Below are 8,615 nucleotides of genomic sequence, written 5' to 3' on the forward strand. Positions count from 1 at the left end.
TAGAGCTTATATATTTGTACTATTTATATTCTTATATATATTTTTAAATTATATTCTTATATATTCTTATATACACTTTTAAATTGTATCTTAAATAATAAAGATTAGCAAATTATTTAGTAAGACCAACAGTCTATACATATATATTTAAGTAGTACTTTGCACTGAAGATTTAACTTAATTAGAACAAGTGAAAACCATGTCGGAGTTGGGTGGGACCTCAGAGAACCATATTATATAAGTAAGAAGGGTAACACTCGCACTATAGCCACTGAGGAAGAGGGAGGACCCTCGAAACGCGTCTGGCTGGTTCCTGCGAGTAATTACCCACCTTAATTCGAATATACAAATAGTTGGAAGAAGATCGTCTAGTCTGCATCTACAATCCAGTGCAAATTTAGCTGGACCAACCTATCGCGAGACTACGCGAGACCACGAGAACTTGAGAGATCACTTCCTGATTGCTGAGACGCAAGGAAGCACCTTCGTGGAACGCTGAGACCGGCGAGAGAAAATCTTCACACTATTGGATCCTGCACCAAGGACCCTAGCGTTTAGGAGAGAGGCACCCCTAAAGAGTCTAGCCTTAACCAAGGGCAAGGTAAGAGGGTTTGAAGAACTAGGGGGACGCCCCAGTTCCAAAACCCGACCACTCTTTACCTAAGCCCTACTGCCTAGCGCATAGAGGAATTGCTACTGAATTGAAACAATACATACCCCATTTGAGGAATCGCTATTGGGTCTATGCACGACCTCATTTAACACTATATTCACTCAAAATTTATCAACAGTATATATACTTTTTTCACTCATTTTCCACAGGATCTTCATTTTATTCTTCACAGGTTTTTGTTCACAGAAGCACATTTGAGTTTTGTATTTGTATTTGTGTTATCTTACACAGGACACTAATTGATTTATATGAATTGATTATATGTATTCTATACACCCATAGACCCAAAGCCCAATTTCTATTCAGTTAGCCAACCAAAGCAAGATACCACAGTGTTCTAATTACCCCCAGTGCATTATATGTTAAACATTTTATGTATACCTTTTATTGTAAATTTTATATTATTATATAAAGCTACTACTTATTAGACTAGCCAGCTGGTGAGTGCCTGCTTTTATTGTTAACTAATTCTAAGTCACTTTGCCGGATGAATAGGTGATTCATCCAAAAAGCAGAGCACCCTAACCACATTGACAGATACGGGTGAGCCACAATATATATTTGTTTTATCTTACCACAATGTCTATGAAATATTGCAGGGGGATCCGGTCTGGACAATAAAACGGGAGCTACAGACTTTGGTTGATCAAAATGTATTACAACATGTTATTGATAAGAAATTAGCGGAGTTCTTGATCAACCAACACCCTGTGACACCCGTATTTTACACACTACCAAAAGTGCATAAATCCCTGGATAAGCCTCCGGGTCGCCCCATTGTTGCAGCTACTGATTCAGTCCTATCTCCCCCTGCAATATTTCTCGACAAAGTGTTGACTCCACTTACAAAAAAGGCCCGTTCCTATCTTAGGGATACCCAACATTTTTTGGAGGCAGTACGGGAAATTGAGCTGTCGCATGATTGCATCCTGGTCACTCTAGACGTCTGCAGTTTATATACAAGTATAACTCATGAAAAAGGTCTGGAATCTGTCCAGAAGTTACTAGATGACAGCCTGTACTCGGTACATGAAAAATAATTTTTTATTTCTTTACTGTCCATTGTCTTACGCCGCAATTATTTTTTATTTCAAGATACTTTTTTCCAGCAGCGGTGCGGGACCGCGATGGGGTCCAATGCTGCACCGCCGTATGCAAATTGCTATATGGCACACTTTGAGAGAGAATATATTTACCCAAGTGAGCTATATCAAAATTATTGCATATTTTGGAAACGTTTTATAGATGACGTTTTTTGCATATGGCGGTGCAGCATTGAGACCCTTATGACCTTTGTGGACTATATTAATAACATAAGACCAGAGCTGAAATTTACCCTGCACCAAGATTCACAACGTGTCTCCTTCCTTGACACATGGGTGATTAGGGGAACTGACAATAGAATTACCACTGACTTATATGTCAAAAGTACTGACAGAAATAGTCTCTTGTCATTCCAAAGTAATCACCCATCTACTGTAAAAAAATCTTTGCCATACTCACAATACAGAAGAGTGGCTAACATTGTCATGGATCAGGACACACGTGACCTTAGGTTACGGGAGATGACTGAGAGATTTATAGACAGAGGCTATCCGCCCTATCTATTACACCAACAGCTGGATAAGATAAAAAATCCCACAGAAAGGAAAGACAAAGGACAGAGAATACCGCTAGTGGTAAAATACCATCCTTGGATGGACCGAGTTAAGGCTGTCATCTACAAACACTGGAACATCTTACAAAAATCATATCCTGAGATTCAGGAATTTAGGGACCGTCCCATGATGTGTTTCAAGCGAAATAAAAATATTAGGGACATGATTGTCCGGGCAGATGTAGGGAGTGACAGGATGCCTCAGCGACAGCTCACTTTCTCTACAGTTAGGAAGGGAACATTTCCCTGTCTTAACTGTGTTCACTGCTCCAATGTGATTAAAGGCTCCAACATAGCACACCCACAGACAGGACAGCAAATCCCCATTCGGGGTCACTTCACATGTGACAGCAGCTTTGTGATTTATTTACTTAAATGTCCCTGTGGGTTGTGCTATGTTGGAGAGACGACAATGCGTATGAAGGACCGGGTAGCAAAACATAAGTCCACAATCAGGAAAGAAAATATTTTGCTACCTATTCCCCAACATTTTAAAGAAAAAAATCACCGCATCTCACAATTGCGTTTTCAAATTCTAGAAGAAGTGACCTTACCTCGACGTGGAGGAAATCGGATCCAGATGCTCCACCAGCGTGGAGCATATTGGATCCATCGACTTGAGACGCTTGCGCCCAAAGGCCTAAATAAGGAATATTCACTCAATAGTTTTCTCTGATGTGTGTGATAGATAATTGTGGTCTGTCATTGTGTACTTATGCATGCTATTACTTTGTAACCAAATATTGATACCGTGGTTCTCTATATATGTTTGAACCTGACATGAATCTTTTTGAATACTGCAGTACAACCTATTTCTTGTGACACGTGATATCCTTTTGTAACATTTTTCGGAACTGAGACAACGGTGCTATGTCATATGATGTATCGTGTGACTGACATCATTGTCTCCGTTACCATATGTCCGTTCTTGTATGAGGAGGAGACGGTCTAATTATAATGTATCGTTACCTATGGATTGTATATATGAAATGTGTAAGGGATCAAAAATTGCCTTGATAAATAATAACATATAGATTAGATACATACCTTACCGTACTCCACTCTTGATTACTTTGTTTGGTTGGGTTGCCTAGCAGTATGACGCGCTGACCCTGTGACCGGTCACATGGCCGGGGACGGTTCAGCCCGCCGCTCGCCATGTGACCGCTTACGTGGTTAAGAGGCGGGTTATTTGAATTGTATATAATGGTGCCATTTGTATACTACTATGAGCTGTTATCACCTGTACTTTGATAAAGACACAGACTAGTGTCGAAATGCGCGTCACACATGGGTAACGAATAAAAGAAACCTTTTTTCATCATTGGAATTACGGAGTGCTGGTCTTTATACTACAAATATTCAGGTATCTACCTCTTGACCGCACACCTGGACCGCGACTGATGCGCAGTGCCGCCCATTCATTTATCTTATTGAACATACGAACTGTCACCAGCCTTTCTCTTCTTGGATTATGCGCCAACACTTTCACTCCATTCAATATAGGGTTAAGTCCAGCTTGTTCCAGTCGCTTTAAAACCACTGCGCAGACCTCCTCAGTGATAAACACCACGTCGTACAGCCCACGCCTTGGAAATTCCAGCATCGACAGGACAAACTCTTTCCGGATCTCCACCAATCGAAACAGGATCTCTTCCACAAGAAAAGCAAGACCTTTTTCTTTTTTCTCTGGATCCAAGAAAATGAACCGGATTCCATTCTTGACCCTCTGATAGTCAGGAACGTCTCTCCAATCAGGATTCTGCACGTCCATCTCAGTTATCTCGCCAACGTCACAGGAACTCAGCAGTCCCTCACCCACCACCGAAGCAGTAGGTAGGTATGGTGATTGCCTCTCGTTGCCTGGGGACTAAGCCGACCGCCCAATAGTAGCAGAGGTTAAGACCCTGGCTATGAACCAGGGCCCGCTCCAAAGACCAAGCGTCCGGGTACCCCAGGCACCTTCTGACCAAGACCCAGTGTATCCCTACACCTGATCCTAGCCAAAAGGCTGAGAAGCGATCCCTTGGTTACAGCAACTTTTTTTTTTTTTTCCTCAGTAAATAGACATTAATATACTAATCAGTCCACTCTAGAGCGTGGCTCAAACCATATAATGTCTGATATACATCATAGGAACCCTACTGAAAAAAAACAAAATCTAAATAAAGATCAAGATCTACTCACAAAAATTCTCCATTGGGATGCCTTCCATATCTCTTCCGCTTTGTCTTCTCCGATCCTTTTCTTATCCAGCAAGAACATCACAAATACTCTGGATAAAAATACTTTCACACCTTCTTTTGGAGATAAAAACACTTTTTTAAAAACTACTAAATTTCTGATGTCCCATAAAACTTCTTTAAAACTGGTGAACACCAAAAAACTAATGCGTGAGTTGGATAAAACCCTAAAATCTTGACCAATAAAAACCTTCTCATAATTAAAACTTTTCCATCCTGTCAGTGCAATAAAAAAATTCTTTAAAATAATGAAAACTTCTTTAGCATAAGAACAGCCCCAGAACAGATGATTAAGATCTTCTATGCCCCCACAACCTTCTCTGGGGCATTTTTCAGACACTTTCACACCCCTTGAGTTCATAAAAGATCTTGTTGGGAGGCGTCCATGAAAGCAAAGCCAAGCGACATCTTTCTGTTTATTAGAAAGGCCTAAAACATTAAAAAGTTTCCATATTTTTGCTGCCTGTGTGGTATTGCAGAATGGAACATCATATTGGATCTCGTCTTTTCTCCCAGCTTTTACAATTTCACTTTTTTCAGTTTTATTTAGGAGACTTAGTCCGTGTTGATCATAAAAGGACCTGAGCATCACATAAAATTTTGGTATAACCAGCGCCATTGGTCTACCCAGTTCCTTTTTTTAACACCATCTCCATTTTATGAAAATCCATCCTGCCAAATACCTACACATGGCAGCAGTTCTATTATTGCACTTTAAAATCTTAAAAACCACTAAAAAATAATGCATTCGAATAAAAAAATCTGTATTGGGGAAATCATATCCACCAAGCTCTGTCTTTGTCATCACAGCAGTCCTTTTAACTTTTTCCATTTTGGATCCCCAGAAAAACACAAAGAGCCTTCTTGTCATCCTTCTTATCCACAATTTTTCCGGCGGTAAAATTATTGAGGTATATAAAATTAGAGGTAAAATCACGGATTTAATAATTAAAATTTTCCCTTTTAAAGATAACTGTCTTAGTTTCCAAAAACACAACTTCTTTTCCACTTTTGCTTCCAATCTTGCATGGCTCTTTGTACCCTTATTATCTTTTTCGAATATTACCCCTAAAATCACCGCCTCCTCTTTTTTTGGGATCCCAGTCACATTAACATCCACCTGTTTGCCATAATTCACGAGTTGGCACTTGCCCCAGTTCACACTCATCCCTGCAATACTACAAAAAATCTTAAGGTGCAAATTAACTCTATTCAAGTCCGCTTGAGATTGGCAAGCAAAAACAACATCGTCCATATATCCGAATGATTTAATTCTTTCTCCAGAACCTCCGGGCAAAAAAATCCAATCCACGCACTTGTCCTTCTGAATGGATTTTAAAAGTGGCTCCATAGAGCAAATAAAAAGAATTGGGGAGAGAGGGCATCCCTGTCTGACTCCTGACTTGACTTCCACAGCAGAACTAACATTCCCGTTTATTAAAATGTGGCTAAAAACATCCTTGTACATACCTTCAATTACTTTTAAAATTTCATAGGGACCCCCATCTTCTTCAATGTACATAACAAGAATCTATGTGGAATTTTATCAAAGGCTTTCTTAAAATCTGTTGTTTCAATAAATAAAGGGGTATCATTAAAACCAGCATAATAAATAATATCTCTTAGTAAAATCAAATTATCGGAGATCCTCCTACCTGGGACTGCACATACATGATATTCTCCCACCATATATCCAATTACTTCATTGAGCCTTTTTGCAATAATTTTGGCAATAATTTTGTAATCGCAATTTAATAGAGTTATTGGACGCCAATTCTTAAGATCATTCACATTACCTTTTTTGTGTATCAGTGTAACAATCCCTTTTCTCATAGAGGAAGAAAAAATCTCATTATTAAAAACATACTATACAACCTCACACACCTCTTTCCCTAAAATATCCCAATAAATAGAATAAAATTCAGCAGGGAGGCCATCGCTTCCGGGAGTCTTCCCTTTTGCCATCCTCTGCACTGCATTCCTGACCTCCTCCTCATTAATATCCTCTGTCAGGAAACCCTTCTCCTCTTTTGGAATATTGTCGGATAAAACACTACAGTACTCTTGCATTTCTTTATCAGAAGCCTGACTCTCATTCTTAAAAAGTGTCTCATAAAAACCACAGATATTTTGAACCATCTCATCCCCAGACACTTCACCTTCAGGAGTTAAAACAGACTTAAAAACACCCTTAGGCTTAAAACTCTTTTTAAAAAAAAATCTAGAACATTTCTCATCTTCTTCAAGGTGTTTAACTTTAGATTTATACACTATATTTCTCCCTTTTTCCATCAACTCCTTCTTCCTCTCCTCTTTTATCTGTTTAATCTCTCTATCCACCTCCCAACCACAATTTCTCAACTTATAAAGTGCTTCCAGTCTGGAAATTAAAAATTCTTCCTTCTTCCTCTTTTCCTGTGCCCTTTTAATACAGACCTGTTTAAAAAAGAGAGCAAACCTACTCTTGGCCCAATCCCACCAATCTAAAATGCTGGTAAAACCCCTCTGTTGCCTGACACAAAATAAAAACATTTCTCTAAAAGCATCTTTAATCTCCACGTCTTGTAACAGGCTTATATTCAGTTTCCAGTAACCTCTACCAAACTTTATAGAATCTTTAACACATATCTCAGCATAAATTACTTTATGATCTGATAGGCTGGTCATCATATGGTCACATTTGGTCACATCCATCCCTTCAGAAGTCAATATATAATCTATCCTTGACTTGGATCGCCCACTGTCCGCCACATATGTATATCTCTCATCTGCTTTGACCATCAGTCCAGCATCCCTGAAATGCAGATCCTGCACCATCTCATTAAGTAAGGCAGAGGTCACGTCTGTCTTAACCTCTGAGGCACTCTGTCTATCCTGTATACTTCTTATACAGTTAAAATCACCTAAAATAATAGTAAAATCTCTGCCAGGCATAAAAAGTTTAAGAGCTTTTAAAAAAGACAAACGTTCACGTTTATCTGCAGGTGCATAAACGCTAAAAACTCTAAAACGCTGCCCTAAAAACTCCAAACTTAAAAACATACACCGCCCTGGCACCACAATCTTATATTCCAACAAATACTATTATTTTTCAATAAAATCCCAACTCCTTCACTTTTATTTACAGTACAAGGTGACCAGTAAGAATTACCAAAAATCCATTCTGACTCATGAGGTGCAGATCTTATAGCACACTCCTGCAGGCAAATTATATCTACTTTCACGCTTGCGAAATAATCTAAGACAGCCGCTCGCCTAGTGCTGGATCCCATCCCCCGCACATTCAGGGTAGCAACTATCAGACTCATGAGTACAAGGATATATGTACTTCCAGCCATTTTACTGTTTTGAAAAGGCCTGGCTCAACATTCTATCTTCCATCATTAAATCACCATCAGGCGATCCTTGGGCAGGATCCCTGTCTCCCTGGCTGAATCCAGGATAAACTGAGTCATCCTGATTCCCAGACCAAACTCCTTCTTCACCTCTTTTATACCTTTTCGTTTCAGCAGAAAATTCCTCCTCAATATCTTTCTCACTATTAACTCTCTGTCTAGGGGATATAGGAGCATCAGAGTCACACTCACCCACCTGACACTCCATATCTTCCCCCTCTCCAATCACATGATCCGGGCACTCTTCACTCTCCTCACTGCTAGAGATCTCCCCAAGCATATCAACCTCCTCCTGGGGCTGTCTCTTCTTCTTCTTTTTTGCATATTTCGACTCCGCCCCTTTTTTTGAATTTCCCGCCAAAACATCTTTTCCCTCCAAAACATCTTTTCCCTCCAAATTTCCCTGAGCACCATCCTCCATTTTCTCCTCCATGCCACTTCCACCATCCTCATCAACAGTCACTTTTTCCACATTTGAAGCATTCGGAACAATCACACTTGTTCCCCCTTTCACTCTATCTGCATAAGTACCACCTCTTTTATTCTGGCCACCTATTTTATCCTTTGGAATATCAGCATGCATTTGTCTGGTACTAAACAGATTACATTTCCTGGCCAAATGGTCTCCATTCCCACAAACGTCACAA

This window comes from Bufo bufo, chromosome 9, assembly GCF_905171765.1.
Source record: "Bufo bufo chromosome 9, aBufBuf1.1, whole genome shotgun sequence".
NCBI classification, from domain to species: domain Eukaryota; kingdom Metazoa; phylum Chordata; class Amphibia; order Anura; family Bufonidae; genus Bufo; species Bufo bufo.